We start from the raw sequence: 19,110 nt of genomic DNA on the forward strand, positions 1-19,110 counted from the left end.
TTCACGTAGCCATTTTCTGAAGCTCTAATCATCAGGGCTTTCAATTTCTCATGCATATTAGAGCTGTGTGAGAATATCCCTGACACTTGCAGGCAATCACGAAGCATTCAGTTTATCTTTAAGCACTTGAGCATGTTTTCCTATTGTTTATTTCATGCTTTTCAGCTTTCTGTTTGCATTTACCTTAGCTAAGCAATAATAATTAACTCAAAGCATTGAACAGATTGAGTTATCATATTGAGAGAACAAACCAATAACCATAATGCAATAAGCTTTACTGCAATTTCCTGGTCATGAAAATTCCAGTAGTGGAATACTTGATTTAATTTTTAAGCTTTGAGAAAATAGTGGTGGTGATAGAAGGGCTTTATAACTGACTCTCACTGGGGCAGCTACTTAAAGCTGGCAAAAAGCTTGAGGTGCATAGGAAGAATTGTGGTGGCTTTATGGCTGTTGAGGATAAGAGCTGTTTGTTATGGTAATGAAGGGAATGTCTAGGGAGCTGCTTGCTCTTAGCTTTTGAGCACCAAAGAATGTGGGATCCACTTAAGTTTTTTAATTGCTGGTGCTTCCACAGACGGCCTGGATGACATTGTTTACTTCCTTCTAGTGATTCTGTCTAGTTGTATTTAAGCTGGAAACTACAGGGTTAAGGACACTTGGATGGTGCTGTCTTGTCCTCCCACCAGATCACACCGTTCAATCAAGCATGTGTTCCTCTCCTGCAGTGGGTGTCCAAAATAGGTAAGAACTGCTCACTAAGTGGTAGAATGTGGACCTTTTTAAAAGGAAAGGAGGTCAGACACAAGTAAGGTTCTTCTTACCTGTCTTAAGGGCTCCAGGGTGGTGTTTGTGTACAGCCTGTGGCACTAAGGATGCTTCCAGTAAAGATCCATCTCTTCTGGCTGTAGTTGGCTCTGGCAGTTTTCTTGGCATGGCAGCTTGGGTGAGCAGCACTGCTGTAGGAATAGTATTAGATAGAGCCTCTTGAGACCTCTCTGAAGAGCTTTGTCTCGCTGCCTTGTGTAAGGCCAGCTCTCCATGGGGAACGTCAGCACGTGACATTGAGGCAATATCACTGCACAAGTCAGACGTGTTAAGGCCTCCACCCTCACAAGTGAGGGCATCACTTCTGTCCTATTATCCTCTTAAATTGCATACCATCTCCAAAACTTATTTCTTCCCTTGCTCTGTATTACCATGCTTACCTTTGGGCACTGGTTTCCAGCTCTCTGGCTGTGTGACCTGCTGGGCAGTGGATGGGCACTAACTGCTGGGAAGCACCTCGAGATTCTCTGCTTGGCAGCGAGTGCCTGTGTGGAGACGGTCACACAGAGGCTCAGGCAGTCCCTGCACACAGATGAGTTTCAAATGCAGGGAAATGCTGTTTACTGGCAGAACTGGGTGTCGGTGCTGTTCCATACCAGTTCAGAAGCTTCTGGTATAATAGAAGCTTGCCCCAAAGCCAACTTTTGATAGTATACCCTTCTGAATTTTCTATTAATTTTACAAATACTGCCATGGGATTAGTATTGTATCTTAAATATAGGTATTTTGAGGAATTTTGAAGAATTTAAGATGCATGCCTGTAAAACAATAGTGGTTTCAGAGTCTAGGATACCTTAGTGGCTCTGTGGAAGCTCAGTCTCCTATTGACACAGCCATTCTAAATATACCTCAGCGGTGCATTCTTGACGGAGTAATTGTGATGCCAGGAATCAAATACATCTTCCATGTGCACACTCATGTGAGAATGACAGAACAGCACATGCTAGGCCTGAAGATAGTGTTTCTTTCAGAATGGTTCAGCGTGTGGTACAATTAGCTTTTGCTTTTGAAGTGTTATACAAACCCAGTAACGGGTGGCTGGTCAGAAGTGGCTGCGGGCTGCCTCCAGAAGAGGATGAATGTGTCTCTGTTCTTGCAGTTCATCTAGAGAAAACCACTTGCAAAGCTTGTGTTGGGCTTTTATGTGGGGTATGATATGTCAGGAAGACAGTTCTGTTGTTCCGTCTGCATGAGAAGTCCATATTGTTGCTCTGGTCTCCTAGGCTTTCTTTTTTCTTTCTTTGTTTGCTTGTGTACTGGTTTACTCCTCCTCAGTCAAGCTGTTGGAGGGGAATAGCTGGTATGTATTGCAGGCTTCTGTATTGGATTGGTGTGAACTGTTCAAATGTCTCCTGCTTTCTGTCTCTGGGCTTGCTCCTGAACTGCTTGATTTAAAGGAGGTACAGATGTTCTGAGCAGGAAGGAACATGTATCCTAAGATACCAAACTATCTGACGGACACTGCCCAGCGTAGCCGTCTGGATATCACTGAGGATGGACTTGTGGTAAAATATCATCTCTCTAAACATTCTTGAACTGTCTGGTCTTTCCTGGAAGAACTAGATGGTCTTCTTAACTTACAAACTCTTTCAGACCACCTAAAGCTTGGTTTTTATTGCAGGCAAATGTCTTGAATGAAGGAGGACTTTGGCAGGGTGAGGAAGTCCTTCTTGCAGTTGTCCTCCTCCCTACTCAGACTAGCAGGAGGTGGGTGTGTTTGTCACAGGGGAGTGAGCATCCACTTGAAGTCATAAGGTGTCAGGTTCTAGAGTGAAAAGCATTAGTTTAACTAAATGTGGAAGTGAAGTAGCCTTGAATGCCTCAAAGGACTGCCAGTGGCTGAAGGATCTAGACCTCGCCTCAGACTTCCCTTCAAAGGTGTCTTGGGGTTCTGCTGGAGTGCAGTGGACAGGTTGACCTTGGGGAGTGCAAGATGGTGGTAACTTAGAATGGGGAGAGTTGAGGCTCAGTGGAGGTAAGGCCAGAGGAGAATGAGAAGAGCTGACATGCTGTTACTGCCTTGATCTCCATCCCTGTGCAAGGTCTGGACATGAGGTGCATGCTGCTAAAAACCTCCTGCTCCTCTCCTCCCTTCTGTGGAGGTGAAATAGCAGGCTTCAGTTCCTCATTCCTGCTGCTGTGGTGTTTCTGAAGGCTGCTGCCATCGGGGAGGCTTTGCTTCATGCTCTGGCAGCCGTGCCCGAGCCGGCGGGGCGCTCTGTGAGCCTCCTGCTCTGAGCTCCACTGCTGCGGCCGCTGATTGAGCACGAGTGGCCTGAGTAAGTACCACTGGCTGGTTCTCAAGGCTGACATCATGGCCAAGAATGAGATGGCTCTTTCACCATGGGGATAATGAAATAATTCCTACTGGGTTATTCATTAACTCCCATTTCATTCAATGGCTTCTAAGAGGATAACAAGTACGTTAGAGGTGAACTTGCACAAGACTTCTGACATCCTTTTGATAAGATAAACAAGAGTTAAAGCTATGGCAGGCTCAAGATAAAGCATGGCAGTGATGCCTTGCTGGGGCAGGTGGCACGTGATATATTACATGTACTGACTTCAAAACTAATTTAATGACTCTTTCTTTAATGGTTTAAAGAAAATAGCCTGCCTTTAAAGTTGTTGGAGAAATAACTAGTGCCCAAAACCAGATGGCCTTCCTTAATGTGGAGGCTGAATGGCTGTACAGAAAGGTGATGTTCAGCCCCTGCCCCCAATGAAGGGCTTTAGGTGTGGGGACCAACAGATAAACTGGAGACCTGCAACAATAAAAGCATATGGAGGGAACAGCATCTTGGTAAAGGGCAGCTGCTCCTGATTTCTATAAAAACATTGGTACAAGAGCTTGTCAAACCTTGTTGGGCTTCTAGTTTTAGCATTAATGTAGCTTAAGCAGGTGCAAAATTTGAATATCCCTTAAATGTTAGTGTCGTGCACTCTTTCTCCTCATGAGTTACCATCCCTGGAGGTATTTAAGAAATGTGTAGAGGTGGCACTTCAGGGCATGCTCTAATGGCAGAGATTGTGGGGGTCTTTTGTGTGTGTGGTTGGACTTGGTGATCTCAGAGGTCCTTTCCAACCATGAAGATAATGTGATTCTGTGATATAGGCAGTTTTGTCAGCTTAAACTACTATATGCTACTCTGCAGGGAAACTTTGAAGGGGAAAAAGATTACCTCATTTCCTAAGGGATTTTCACTAACATTATGTTCAAAATAATAAAACTGGACTACTCTACCCCAGCATTAGGGTTGACCATTTTAAAGGAGGGTTTGGGAATTAAGCATATTGTCTCATTCTGGCTCTAATGTGAATCCTTGATGACCTGGGCTTCATGCTAAATATGGCTGTGGCTGTTGATCAAGCTGCCGCACCAAATGTGAGGCTGTTCTGCCCTGAAGGCTTGCCAGGGAGTTCATCTCCCTCCAAAAGAGGTTTATCTGGGCTGTGCAATTGAGCCAATAAACTGATATAATCAGATTAAGCTGTTTGTGGAAGGAATGATGGTTGGATATTCAAATGCCTAATGAACTGTCTGGTCCTTTGAGTGTTGCTGTGGGTGCACTGGTTCATCCCCACAGGTAATAACTGAGGTCATTTTGAGCAGAGGCTGGAATAGCCTTGGACGTCTGAAGAAATCCAGAACTTCCAGGTGGCTCAATAAGATCTCAAATTACCTGGTATTTGTAGAAGCACTGGGTGAGGGAATAGTGATTTTTATCTGGGAAGAAGTTGTAGGTGATGGTCTGGTGAGTCAGGTGGCTGCCATCCTGGAGAACCAGACGTGTCCCTGCCCTGTTGTGGATTGTGGTGCTGGCTAGTAGTTACTGGGAACTTCTGCAGGTGTGGGCAGAGTTACTGGTTTGGTGTTAAATATACAACTCCGGGCCTGAGGGCTCATCTCTGCAGCTCAGACCCCCAGTTAGCAGAGTTGTATTTTCCAAATATTATAAAAATTGGGAGTATTTGAAGAACTAGACTTCAGGCAGAACTAGACTATTTGGGGTACCAGAACGAGAAGATTCTTCTGATGCCTTGAACTCCTTATAAAAATAAATTACTACCACTTAACCCTCTGGGAGAGTGTGCAAACTGCGGAAGCACTGTGGATCTCACCAGAAGAGGCACTATAAAATGAGCAGCATAGAAAAGATGGACATGGTTCAGAACCACACACTGACTACAGGGTTTAATAAAAATGAATATAAAGAGAAGTTCTGGGTTCAGGGAATATTGTCCACCTAGTTCTTTGAGGGTGGGAAGGATGGAGAAGGGAATTAAGTATGGTACGTATTCCAAGAGAAGCTTCACTAAAGCTACACAGGTGATCATAGTGCTTGCACTTTCTAACGTGTGATTCTTCATGCTTTTTATAGAGAGATTTTAAGATGCAATTACCAGTGGATTTCTATGGCATGTACGAGTAGTGAAAATGTCTGCTGTGTCACTAATACCCAGGTCTCTGGCTGTCAGCTTTGCCTCCCTCGTTTCTTTATTGTGCAACTACCTGTAACAGTGTTAAGTCTGGTCCAAAATTCCCTCCCCAGAGCCTGCCTGTCCTGCCCAGGATCTCTCCCTTAACAGCAGCACTTACACACTAGTGCTCTGCCTTCTGGAGCTGGTGTATGGAAAGTAATACAATACTGAATGATCGTCCTCCTGTACGGGGCACTGGTGGGGCCCCATCTTGAGGACTGTGTCCAGTTTTGGGCCCCTCACCACTAAAAAGACATTGAGGTGATTGAGTGGGTCTAGAGAAGGGCAATGGAGCTGGTGGGGGGTCTGGAGAGTAAGTCTTATGAGGAGAGGCTGAGGGAGCTGGGGGTGTTCAGCCTGGAGAAGAGGAGGCTGAGGGGAGACCTTCTCGCTCTCTCCAGCTCCCTGAAAGGAGGGTGTAGCCAGGGGGGGTTGGTGTCTTCTCCCAAGTCACAGGTGGTAGGACAAGAGGAAATGGCTTCAAGTTGCGCCAGGGGAGGTTCAGATTGGAGATTAGGAAAAAATTTTCACACTGAAAGGGTTATTAAGCCTTGGAATGGGCTGCCCAGGGAAGTGGTTGAGGCCTCATCCCTGGAGGGATTTAAAAGACGGGTTGACATTGTTCTTAGAGACATGGGTTAGTGATGGGTTTTATCAGAGTTAGGTTGATGATGGTTGGACTGGCTCATCTGAAAGGTCCCTTCCAACCCAGAGAATTCTATGATTCTGTGGTTGTTTCTTCCCTGTTCGTGGAAGATCCATCTTTCAGCAGCCATGGGAATGGTAAAAAGGACATCTTCAGTTCATGTCAAGCTTGAAGTTGTTCAGACTGAGCACAAGTTCAGCTGTAAGTGCAGCTTCATGGATTTTACTGGTTATCCTGGAAGGCTCTATCCTCAGGGAAGACTTTCAAAACAGTTCTGTCAGCTGGACCTGAAGCTGCTGCAGAGAAGTTGTGTTTCCAAGCTAATGACACACATGCGGTATTTTTAATAAAACATACATACCTTGGGTCCTTGTACTTGGTTGACAGATTAAAGTTTACCGAGTAAGCTTTCTTGCCTAAAGATGTAATCTTTCATCCAGGAAAGGTGTTTGGCTGTTTTTTGGCATTTGAGTCTAGCTGTACAGAACTATGCAAGCTCTGTCAGAAATACAAGACCTGAATGCTGAGGTTGTTTTTACGGCAAGCTGTTATTTATCTAAATTGCAAATGCTTTTTCAGCTTGGCTCTGAGCATTTGCTTCTAGATTTGCCTTCGCATATAATTTGTTACACCAACTGCGTAACCTCTTGAAATAAAGGCTTACAATAAAAGTGAGGCAGACTTAAGCATTCTGAACATTCTTACCCATGTTGTTTTCCCTGTTTCTGCCCGGTGTGAAGGCTTCCTTTTGCCTTTGAGTATTTGTCTGAACTTTAAGATTCAAACCTTGATGTTGGAAAAGGTTGTCTAGAAAGAATATGCTTGGAGATATTCAAACTTTGGCTGGATAAGTCTTTGAGCAACTTCATCTAACTGGAGCTGGGTTAAGTTGGGCTTGGACTAACTGATGTTCAGTTATCCCATTCAACCCAAATTGTTCTGAACTTTTTGTGTATTTATCTGTCCTGGTTCTTTGTGCTTTTCCATTTGGACTTAAAGGGGTAGAAGTAACTTTGGCTTTTTTGTAATTGGATTTTGACTCTTGTTCCTGTGACTTACCAGCACGGAGACCTCTGGTGTTGGATTGGAGTCTCTTTCAGAAGGGATGCCTTCTGTGAAGTCTGGTCCTCCTGGACCTGATGGCAAGCTCTACTGCTGGCAGCCAGGATTTTTATAGTTACGGGAAGGGCAGAAATTCCTGCCCATTTTCAGTTTGGGTTTTGGCCAAGGTTGCCACCCTTCATGAGGTCTTTAAGGAGATCCTGGAGTACCTGAGCAAGCGGAGTTTCTCAGTGTTGGGTTAATGCACTATCAGCAGCTTCATCCTGCTTATGCATCATAGAACAAGACATTGTCAGTTGAGGTCAGGAGGTTTTGTCATTTAATTTCATCAGCTGCAAAGCAGTAAATTAGGACCCAAAAATTATGTACTAAACTTATTACTCCTTATTTATGTTGTATTTATTTTTTTGCCAAAACTTTCCTCATTCCTTTTTGAATCTAAGCAAAGGCAACTTAAGTATTTTCTCCTGACACAGACGTCTCTGAGTTCATGTTCAGTAAGTACAGACTTGCTATTGCTGTTAAGTCAGTTCAAACTGAAGCATAAAGAATAAAAATACTAATTCAGTTGACCTTATGTAGTTTTTACTGTGAAATGCTACTTCTATGCATTTGAGGCTTGATATTGCAAGTCACAGGTAAGAATTCAACTGTTATGAATGTGTAACATGCTATTTTCATATCTTTAAGCAAGCTAGTGGACTAATATGCATGAGTTCTTGCATGTCTTTATAAAATACAACTTGAAGGGGACATGGTAAATTTACTGTAGGGGTGGTTATAAAGATTTATTTTTTTTTTTAAAGAAAGGTTAAGTTTTACTGGCTGATAATGATTCAAATGGAAAACAAAACTGAAGTGGGTAACTGAAGCTTCCTGCATCCTGATGGATGTATTTTATAAAATGTGGGGTTAAACCATATTAAAAATGCTGATCACCTCACCTGATGCATCTGTAACAGAATTAGCTCTTGAACTGCACCCGCTTCTACAGTGCCTGTGGAGAAGATGTAGATACATTGTGTTTGCGTAGCTTGAAGAGCCCAAACTTTTTGTTTCTTTTTTAAAAGGTGATTAATCCCTTAATTACAAGCAAGTCTTTTTTAGTACACTAGATTTGTCTTGAGTCACGCAGGGAAGGAGTGAATGGTCTTTAGAGGACAGAACACTTACGTTCTTTGTATTTAAGTCATTTTTAGTGTTCATCCTTCTCAGGGTTTGTTATATCTATTGGTAGGAATGAGTTTCCCAGAGAAAATAAGTGGGAGAGGTTCTCAGTCAGGGTTTGCCTGACTTGAATGAATCCACACAAAAGAAATTTTGGGGAAAAGTGTGTTCTGGATCATCCCATCGGAGTCCAGTGGGACAGAAGTGTCTGTACATCCAGGCAGATGCACCCCTACGTGGTGCAACACTAGAAACAGAGGTTGCTGTAGATGAAGTGTTTCTGGGGCTGAATTGTTGTAGGAAAGCATTTGCCTGTACATCCAGGTACTTGTTGCTGTCTTGCATTACTAATCTGTTGTGCTTCTTTTTAAAGAGCATTTAGTATAAAAGATGATACTGGAGTAATACCTCTTTTATAGTAAAAATTAATGGTTTATACATATACAGAACCTGCTGAGGGTTGATATATGTGAGCAGGTAGGAAATCCAGACCTAAATCTTCCCATTCCCCAGAGAAACTCATGCCCCTTGGCTGATCTGGCTGTTGAAAGAGTGATTTCAGTGGGGTATAGTTACCATACAGGATTGGTTCCCGCTTGCAAAGAAGGCAAACATCTGCTGGTACCCTCCTAAGGAAGCTTGAATGTTTAGGTTGGTGGATTTTTAACCATTTAACTAAATAGAGGAGTGTGTGTGGGGGAGAGACTGTGGCTAGTAAATATTGACTGGGGATATGTCAGACCTTGTTTCACCAGCAGAGTCACGCTCTATTGCAGAACTTAATTTTAATTCTAACTGAAGCCCAGTGTTTGGATACACACATGTGCCTTGGAAATAACCACAAAACCTTCTTTGGTGCCTCTCTGAAATGCCTAAGTATGTTTAACTTTGGCTTTGTGCTGTTTAGTTTTTTAGAATAAGGATATTCTGTTAATCCAAGTAAATTCTTTCCTGGTTCTATCAGTGTAAACTGACAATCTTGTGGAATTCCAGTGCTATGGAAGTTGTTATTTAGAGAAAAGACTTTAGAGAGTTGTCATGACTGAACCCCTACTCCCTGGCCAGTCTGGAACCATGACTTTAGAAACTGTAATTATTCACGCCTCTGAGATGCTGAAGATCTGAACAAGATGGTTGCAGAGTGTATTATGTTGGTTTAGCAGCTGGAGGGCACTGGATGTACAAGTAAATAAGCTTAAAATAATGGACATAATACAGCCAAGTGGTTCTAAAACCACTGTTGTGCCTTTAGAGGAATAAATTTTGCACTTTGAGAACATTAACTAGTTGGTTTGAAGCCCTCTGTACTTAATACTAGATATTGATAATGTATGTAATTGATTCCTAAAACCAGTTATGGAATTGAAAGACATCTGGCTTCAGACTTCTTTAGGTGATTTTGAGATGCAAGGTGACTTCATGTGCCTCCTACATCAAAGAAGGGTGTGCACAGATGCTGGTTAAATCCTGGTGTTTGGTGAGCTCTCAGAGCAGAGCCCGGGCTGTTCTGAGCTCCTGCTGCAGCTCAGTTTGCAGGGGGCTCGGTGCCCTCCTCCTGCCTCTTTGTAGGGCCCTTTTTAAGGCTCTCTTGCTCTGCTTGCCTTTTATTTCAGGTCTTTAAGTGCAACTTGCAAATGGAAAGTAATGTTTTGCCAGTCTCAGTTACTTGTAGAAGAAATGTCTTTCCATGAATGGAAAAAAGATGGGAATAAACAACTTCTAATATTTGGGAGATACCTTTTCTCCTATAGTTACAATCACTTCAGTATTTGCTCTCCTGCACTTTCTGTAGTGAAATTGGCTCAGCTGACCAGAGGGAGGACATCCAGTAGCAGGGCTCTCGGGGGGAGGCAGTGTGCTGGTAGATCAGCCAAACCAGTTTGTTTGTCCCTTGTGATCTAAATATAGGAAGCCTCCTTAATTGGGGAAGGCATCCGAGTTCTCTCTGTCTTAATTCATGTCGGGAGCCCAGGCTGTTCCTGGCTGTTCCCAGCTGGAGGGCAGTGCCAGGGGGAGCCTTCTCTCCTGCTGTAGAAAACTTGACCAGTAACAGACCATACTGCTGGGAGTTTGGAGAAGTTGAAGGTGGAACTGGGTTGATGCAATAACCTGTTTGTTCTAAACTGGAAAGGATTCACTGCTTAAATGTAAGGAAGGCTGTAACTTATTCTGGTAAATGGTGTCTGGCTTTAAACTGGAACTCGCTGCCTAAATAGGAGCTGGCAGAACATTTCTCACTTCAGCTGCTGGTGTTTCCTTGCCCAGCTCCTGCTGCTCTCCTTATCACACACAAGCAGATGTGGCTTTATCTCTTCCTAATTTGACTTTTGCCTCCGAGTATTTACACATGAAGTGGGTGGTTGAGTAGCGAGTGCTGCTGATGCCTTGGTGCTTCTGTGGATGATGCCCAAACAAGCACTTGGACTGCCCTCTACAAAACAGCTGTTTATTATACTAGAAAAGCTAACCTGACCCCCGATTAACTCCCGAAATGTGAAATTTAGGTGGTCTGTTCATAAAAAGGGGTCTCTTGTGCCTAAAGCTGGCGCTCTGCCTGGGTCAGCTCTTTGGATACGATGACTTGGCTGAGTTGCGTTACCAGGGCTGTTCTGCACGTACCAATAAAGAGATACCCAAACTCATGTTTTTCTAGTATTCAATTAACTTACTGGTTTGTTGTAAATAGTAGTACTAATGCTGTGATCAAACATACTTATCCCCTGCCACGGTTGGTTGGTTGGGAGAGAGGAGCTCTTCACCCCTGAGTTCACAGCTGCTGGTGGCACAAACACCACCACTATGTGTTAGACCCAAAGCCAGCTCCGGTTCCTGGTGGTGCAGGAGACACTTGTGTGCTTCACAGCTCCAGTGCAGAGTGGGGCTTTCTGAGGGCAACTCCTGCTTGAGATGGAAACTCTGCCACCGAAACTTAGGCTACTTAATGCTTTGAGAAATAAATACCTGAGTAGTTTGAGCTGAGCAAAGCTGAGTGACTAGTTCTGTAAAGAAAATGTCGCTTCTGCAGGTGCTGAAGTGATTTTTAAGCTACCTCAGATTCTGTAAAAGCCAAATGTCATGCAGTTGCTTTCAGGCTCTGCTTTTTATCAACAAAATATACAGCACTGTAGAGTAGCGGTGCTCTAACCTGACTTCTTTCTGGACTGGCTTTGTCTTGCATCTAGGGCTTGGATTAGGTTGTGAGGGGTCTGAAACACCAGAGTTCATTGAAGATAAGGCAGGAGAGGATTTCGTTGGGGAGCGGTGTGGGAGCAGTGCCCTTTCTGATGGTTCATTGGGTTTCAGGGAATGCAGATGTAATCTATTTTAAAAGTAAAAATACCTTAATTATCACATTGGAAAAAGCATTTTTGGAGCGTGCCACAGTTTTACCCAGTGCTAGGCCATTAGAAACGATCAACTTTCACACTTGTGTAAGGAAGTCCTATGGCAGTTGTTGAACACTCAGCTTCTCCCATGGCTTTCTCTTCCTCGATGAATCTGGTGAAGGTGGATACGCATCTTCCCTCAATGGCCTCCTTGGCAGAACAGTTTTTTCAATGCAATTTAAGAATTAATGGATTAAAACTTAAGTAGTCCATAATTGCACTGGGCAAGGTGTGCAGTGAAAGTGATGTCTGGTTACAGGCTTCAGCAGCAGAGCCCAGACCTGTGTCCTGCCCATTCCTGGCTGTGGGGCTGATGGACACTATGGCTCAGCCTCCTTCCTGCTACTGACCCTTTGTAATAACTGAACCTACTTAATGCATAGAAAAATAAATGTTTATTCACGGCAGGTACTTGGTATTTCAATAAAGTTGTCTTATGACAAAAGCATTGAGTGGTCCTGTGTTAGAAAGGTTTTAAAAGCTTCGTGCCAGACAAAGTATGGTGAGAATGAGGTCACCTTTCATACCTGGGGACTGATGGCTGGCACTGGGGACACTTCCTGAAGTTGTTCAGTGGGGAAAAAAAAATCTCAGGGTAGTGGAACTTGAAACTCCAAAGGCATCTTCAAATCAAATGTACTTCTTCCTGTTTTCAAGGCTTTTTTTTTTTTTTTTAATTGCTTGTAGATCTCTTCAGTGTTGCATTGGCTGTTGATAAAATACACATGAGGAGCCTGTTCCCTGGGTGCTGCTCTGTGTAACGCTGCTCTCCTGGACCAGCAGCTCCTACTCAGCCAGTTAATAGAAATAACTGAGTTAAATCAAAACCCTAATGGAGCAGGGAAAAGGGGATGAATAGGAGTTTGGGGAGCATGAGTAAAACCTTTGAGATTTTGATTAACAACCTTTTTTCCCCTGTTTGTTTGTTGCCTTTCTTCTAGAAAGGAAGAAATAAGGGAGGGGGTGACTCATGGCGAATGAGCTGTGAGGACTTCAGTGGAAAAATAGGAAGTATGAGGAGGAAATTATTCCCTTCTCACTCTGCTGTGCCATTTCAGATGGAAACTTTTGCTGCCTGGTCTCAGTCTTGTTCACTTTTTCTGTTTCATAATTTTAATCTAATATTACCTTATTTTAATGGCTTTTTGGTTACCTTTGGCTATAATTTTTTCCCTCCTCAACACTTGGTCACCATTCTAGCTTAGAACCTACACAATTCTACTTGGTGTCCACCAGCTCAGGCCCTGGTCAGCATCCTGTGTCCTGGCAGCTTTCACAGATTTGGGTCCCATCCCATCCTTGTAGATCTCTCCACAGGTCAGACCAATTTGTGTAGTTCATTGATCCTTCTTGGTAGATGTTTTTTGTTTGTTGTGCACATAAAATTGAGGAATACAGAGTAATGGAAATAAAAAGAAAACGGTAGAATGGGTTGTTAATTTGAGCTTTAAACTTCCAGGGGTTCATCAGATGGGTCATTATACCCATCTCTGGGTTAATTGTATCCTGGCTTACGTATGAGCAGTTGCAGTGTTTGGATCTTGGGGTTTTAGCCAAATGAAAAAAAAAAAAAATGTACCCATCTCTGGGTTAATTGTATCCTGGTTTACGTATGAGCAGTTGCAGCGTTTGGATCTCGGGGTTTTAGCCAAATGGAAAAAAAAAAAAAAAAAATCAAAAGAAAACCTGAAATCTTAGAAGAAAAAGAAATTTTCTTCAGATCTTGGTTTCAAGCCTCCTGTGGTGTTTTGGCCTGGGTGGTTTTGAGACAGTGAAGGAGAATACCAGTGTATAATCTCTTATTCAGACACACTTTCCTAAGAAAACCTTCATATTTATTGGAATAATTAATGCTTTAATCCCACCTAAAGTTCCACTGATTTTTTTTTTTTTTTTTTTTTTTTACATCAGTTATGGAGAAATGGACCTTTCTTAATGCAAGATCCAATTTCTTCCAATTTCTCTTTACTCCCTTTAGCTGTTGGGTACATGCAATCTCGGCAGCGCTTTTCCTGCTCTTCCCACTGGATTCTTCATTCTTTCACTCTGTGCTCAACTGTTTGAGCTGGTTTTCACTTTAACTTCGAACAGTTGCTTCTGCCTTTGATTTTTGAAGAGTGTAAGAGAAGTAATCTTTTTTTAACTAGTATGCACAGATACTCAGCTTAATCAACGGCTTTAAAAACAGATTAGTGCCTCTTCTGAGTGGGAAGATGAAGGAAACTAATGTGCCTCCCCGTAAAGGCTTCCACAGAAAACTAAATTACTTACCATTAACGCATGAGTCAGGGCAGTGACAGATGTTGACAAAATTTTTTTGCTTTGGACTCTTATAATTAATTTTATTCTTTGCTCACAGAAACACAGGTGAATGGAAAATGGAATAAGACGGTTTCAAAATGCTCTTGTGTAGGATGTTTCCCTGTGGAAGAGGGAAATGTTTGGTCTGGTTGTTGAGCTCTGCTTGTTCTGTCCCGTTTTGAGTCTGTCTGGATGCTTTCCACCTGGAAATCACGTGCCTTAATCTGGGGAAGCGTAGGATAAAGACACATTGCAGTAGAAACTGTAAAATACCTCCTTGAAAATCAGCATTCCTTCTGCTCACTCTCTCTGTGTTTCACTACTTCTCTAGACAGCAGTAACCCTGCAGGGCCAGTCCCAGGGCTGTCATCCCCTCTGTGGCTTTTAGCTCAGCCACAAGCCAACCGCGTCACCCCGAGTGGGAGGTACCTGATAGTAGGACTCTGTTCCTATTCCTTAGGGTAAAAATAATTTTAGGGGAAAGCGAGCTAAAATCTGCTAGGAAGAACATTGAGGGGGACAAGAACCAGCCGATATGCGAGTTAAAGCTGAGCAGAAAGTGGGCAAACAACAAGGTGATGAAATGGTAAGTGTATGACAACATGGTGCAAGAGAAGGTCCAGTCCTGGCGAAGCCGGGCTGTATGGGAGCAGTGGTGTTGCAAAGTTAGAAATGCAAACGGAAACAGAAATAATGAGAAGCTGCACTTGCATAACATGAAGGTTGTGCCATGGTGTGGCATAAGCAATGTAGAAATACCATATTTCAGCCAAGGGAGGAAAAAATACTCAGTTACCAGCAGCACGTTTGGTTTTGTTTGTCTGTGTCTCCATGAGATAGCTTTGTTTGTGGGTAGAGAATTTGGATTTGTTTTTTTCCAAAGCTGCTGTTCTCTTCTGTCAATTCACTTTATGCTTATCAAATCCTAGCTCTGTTCTTGCTAGATACAGCCTTTCAGCTGAGAAAATCAAGTGACAACTTGCCAATCTTCTAATTAAAGGAACATGTTTGTTAGAACTTCTCAAGAGTGTTTTTCATAACTATGTGCCAATGTTGTATTTAAATAAATGTCAAGAAAAACATTGTCACAGACTGATGGTATCACTGAGATTGGGAGCCATGTACAACACCCTTCTTAGAGCAGGGGCTGGCTGAGGTTGTGCCAGGGGAGGTTTAGGATGGATATTAGGAAAAATTTCTTCACTGAAAGGGTTATCAAGCATTGGAAGAGGCTGTCCAGGGAAGGGGTGGAGTCGCCATCCTTGGAGATACTCAAAAGATGAGTAGATGTGGTGCTGAGGATGTGGGTTAGTGATGGTTTTTATCATTGTTGGGTTGATGGTTGGACTTGATCCCAAAAGTGCCTTCCAACCTGGACAATTTTATGATTCTATGTTGGATGGAGTTGCTAAGGGGCTGCTCAGGTTTAGGATAGCTCCAGGGATGGAGGTTCTGCAGCCTGGGGACCTGTTGCAGTGCTCAACCTTTATTCTGAATTTTCCCCCACAATAATATTATTCCTTGTGTTTCACTCTTCCAATGATTGATATATCATAGAATGGTTTGGGTTGGAAGGGACCTTAAAGCCCATCCAGACCCACCCCCTGCCCTGGACGGGGATGCCTCCCACTAGACCAGGTTGCTCAAAGCCCCGTCCAACCTGGCCTGTTCTCTACTTCTCTGGAGACTCTTCTAAGAAAAAGCAATGGAGGCAACACCTGTGCGCTAATTGTGCTCAACTGATGTCTGAGTTCCCAAAGGAGTCAACAGAGAAGGATCCTAAGAAGATGGTTCAAAGTAAAAGCTTAGTTTGGGTTTTCTTGTTTACATCACCTTAACTGCTGGAGCTCTGTCGCAGAAGAACTTCTTACATGTTTAAAATTGGACAATGTCTCCACTATGTCCTTCAGCACCTGTGCTTAAATTAAAAAATCTAAATGGAGCCAATCATGAGGATGTGACAGCCTAATGAGAAAGATGGTGCCAAGGCAGTTCCTCTACTAGACACGTTTGAGTTTGTAGGTTTTACTGAAAGAAAAGGGTCCTGATCCCTTTTCCATCTCTGGCCCTTTGGTTTCCCAGCAGGAAAGCTTCTGGGGGCCAAAGAGAAGAGCAAAGGAGATGGGGGGAGCACATGGGGGGGAGGCTGCGTCGCCCACAAGCTTCCGTGTATTAATTAGTCACACACTGGTACTTGGGATCGCGCCTCCCTTCAGGGATTAGGGTTTTGGAGGTGGTAGTAAAATTCATAGCCATGTTTCTTCTTGCAGTCAGCTCTTTTTTATTTTATTTTATTTTGGCCCCCGTTGTTGACTCAGGAAGCGGTAACACTGGAGGTGCTTATCTGTGAGGCGCAGCCTCGCGCGAGGAATGCTGCTGAGCGTCTCCGTGAGTGCTGCCTGAATGCTGGCAGGGACACAGCGCAGTTGTTAATGCTTAGATTGGAACATTTTTCTCCTGTTTTTAAACTTCTCTGCAAAACTCCGGAGATTTGGTGGCTTCTTCCAAACCTCATTAAATTCAATAAAAAGCTTGTTGCAGATTTTGTGAAGGTTGTTTTTTTTTTTTTTCTCTTAGACCTAAAATACACAAAATAAGTTTACCTCCTCCTACCCTAAATGTGTGTCTTGTCTTTTTAAAAGCGAGGACGGGGCCAGAAAAGTGTCTCTGAAGAGTTGTTCTGCAGTTGCATAGTCTGCCTTCATGGCTTGTTTTTTTTGTTGTTTATTTAATAAACTGAGTATTCCCATCAAAGGTGACTTTGTCCACCTGAGCTGCTCTTAAATTCAACTTATTGCATGATCAAGCTGGTACCTCAAAGCAAAGCTCTGTCCTCTGCTTTGTGTGCCATGTTTAATTATCAACCCATAAAGCTTTTGGAACCAGCATTTGGCTTGTTGGCTGAGAGAGATTTTAAAAGAAAATTATTTTTAAAAGTTGACCTCTGTTGCAGGTAACCAAATGTTGCTTTCAGAAACCGTTTTATAAAATTGTGACTTGTGATCAGCTGAGGTTTTTAACAGCTGGGGTCATTCAGGGGGTGTTTTCTGCTAAAGCAGAGCATCCTCATGTCACAGGTTTTTAAAAATAATAGCTGAATGCAGATGCATATGAGATTCCCTTAAAGTGTGTCCAATGTGTGAAATATTAGAATTTCTGTTGCTTGATGCAACTGTACTTTTTAAACTCTTTCTACCATGTTGGTCCTGAAATTATATATCCATTTTTGTGTACTAAAAGTATTTTTTATTTTTTTCCTGTTCTAAGCCATAAAGGAAAGAACATAATCAATGCAGAAGAGAGATATTTTTTTTTAATGGACCAGAATGTGAAAATGACCACTAGCTGTGGCCCGTGAGAGCACAAGCAAACATTTTTGAGCAGCAGGATTGTGTGGTTATGGAAGCTGGAGTTCCCAGCCCATATGTACCCAGTGTGCTGGTGGGATGGCTTCCAAGTGAGTCTGAAGAGCAAATCTGCTGCTGCACTGGGTGCAAGGGAGTGGGAGTCCATCAGCCTGGCTCTGTGTGTGCTCTAGGAATGGCTGGGTTTAGTCTGGAACTTTAATTTTAAGTGTTGGGATGTTCTAGTATAAAACTGGGTGTCAGGTGGGCTCAGAGCTGTGGGAGCAGTTCAGGTGCTCTGGCACCTGCCTCTGAATTACCTACCGAAGGCACTGCATAAGAATGAGGCAAATCAGGTATTTTATCCATATAATTTTTTGACGGATGCATATTTGTAACACGATGCTTAAAGTAAGAATTTTTTAGGAAATAATTGTGCAGCACTGGGGAAGTTGGAGCGTATTTGTAACACGATACTTAAAGTAAGAATTTTTTTAGGAAATAATTGTGCAGCACTGGGGAAGTTGGAAAGATAAGGCTTGGGAGGAATGGTGTTGTATGAGCATTGCTCTTCTTCTTGGCTTTCTTGCAGCTTTGTCCAGAAGTACTTAGGCAAAACCCGGTATTTAGGGGTATTCATCTGCTTGCTTGCGGGGTGAAAAAGCTATTTTTCGCATAAAATTAGGACACTTTAGAAGATCCAACTGTTTTTGTACTATCTTCAATAGAAGAGCTTTCCTGTAGCTTGTAGCTAAGTAATATGTTTTTCCCACTTCTGTGTGTGTCAAAGAAGTTTTAAAAAAAATGGAACTGCTTTGTGGCCACAACTTCTGAACTATTCCCTACCAGGAGAGAGCTCAACCCTCACGTGTGTACCTGTCAGAACCCAGTCACTAAATTCCCTCTTTGGGCACCTTAAGATCTCAATAGTTAGGACTTGCATAGTAGTTAGTGCTTTTTCCTTTTTCTCTTTAATTAAGACAAAGTACCCTAAAGTTTAGTTTCTTCCATCAGTTGCTGGTTACATAATAAGTGGGTTTTTTTCTGAAGGTTCATGTTTTAAAGTACTGTCTTTTTTTTTTTTTTTGCAGCTGCCGATGTGAGGTATCAGAAGAGCATCATCTGGAACTTTCTGGGACAAAGAGCTCTGTTTTATTCTCTCGTATTCTTTGGTAAGCGTATTGTTTTGACGAGACAAGCTGCTTGGTGATGGTGGGTTCTACAGTTATCATTGATTAATCTCTAAATTAAACATTTTCCAAGATGTTAGACAAAAATCTGTATTCTACTTAGTTGGAATTTGCAGCCTTTAATTCTAAGAAGAAGATTACTTTTGACTCTGAGTTGTGCACAGAATCTTCAAATGTGATTCTTTGTCTCCCTGTTCCGGAGCGATGTGTAAATGCCTGTTATTGTCAGCTGCTTCCCCCGTAAATCCTCAGCAAAGCTATTTGGTTACTTCCTCCTGTGGTGCCAGGAAGGAGGGGAAACCTGGCCGTCGGGGATCCAAACGTGGGAAACTGAGTGTTTATCCTTATCTCAGAATGATTTCCTTCCACCTGCCACAGGGGTAGAAGCGTTTTCACTTGTAACAGAAGCAGCTTTTGCTAAAGCCAGGTCACATTCTTGAGTAATTCATGCCCAAACATTCTAATGCTTCTTTGTCAAAACCTTTGCATTCTTATCTAAAACTTTTACAGGGTGACTGTAACATAGCTATTTTTTGAGACTAAGGATCAACACAATTTAATTTTGACACTACAACAAAAGGAGTTCAGGATCCGGACAGGGGAGGCAGGGAAAGAAAGGGAAACACTTGGGTACTTCTTTTTTTTTTACTCTCCAATTTTTCTTTTTCCTTGCTATAAATCCAACTACATTTAGATACATGTGA

The 19,110-nt window shown here is 42.7% G+C and overlaps 1 protein-coding gene across 4 annotated transcripts in view; it reads left to right on the plus strand.

The window, feature by feature from the left end:
- MTMR3 (myotubularin related protein 3) overlaps positions 1-19,110 on the plus strand; it is a 90,575-nt gene that overhangs the window by 14,925 nt on the left and 56,540 nt on the right. For all 4 annotated transcript variants that reach the window (XM_014940099.1, XM_014940178.1, XM_014940255.1 and 1 more), the window contains exon 2: positions 18,308-18,388. The gene's annotated coding sequence lies outside the window, so the exon portion shown is untranslated. The remainder of the gene's footprint in view (positions 1-18,307; positions 18,389-19,110) is intronic.

The sequence above is a fragment of the Calidris pugnax genome, unplaced genomic scaffold, assembly GCF_001431845.1.
Source record: "Calidris pugnax isolate Ruff unplaced genomic scaffold, ASM143184v1 scaffold7, whole genome shotgun sequence".
NCBI classification, from domain to species: Eukaryota; Metazoa; Chordata; class Aves; order Charadriiformes; family Scolopacidae; genus Calidris; species Calidris pugnax.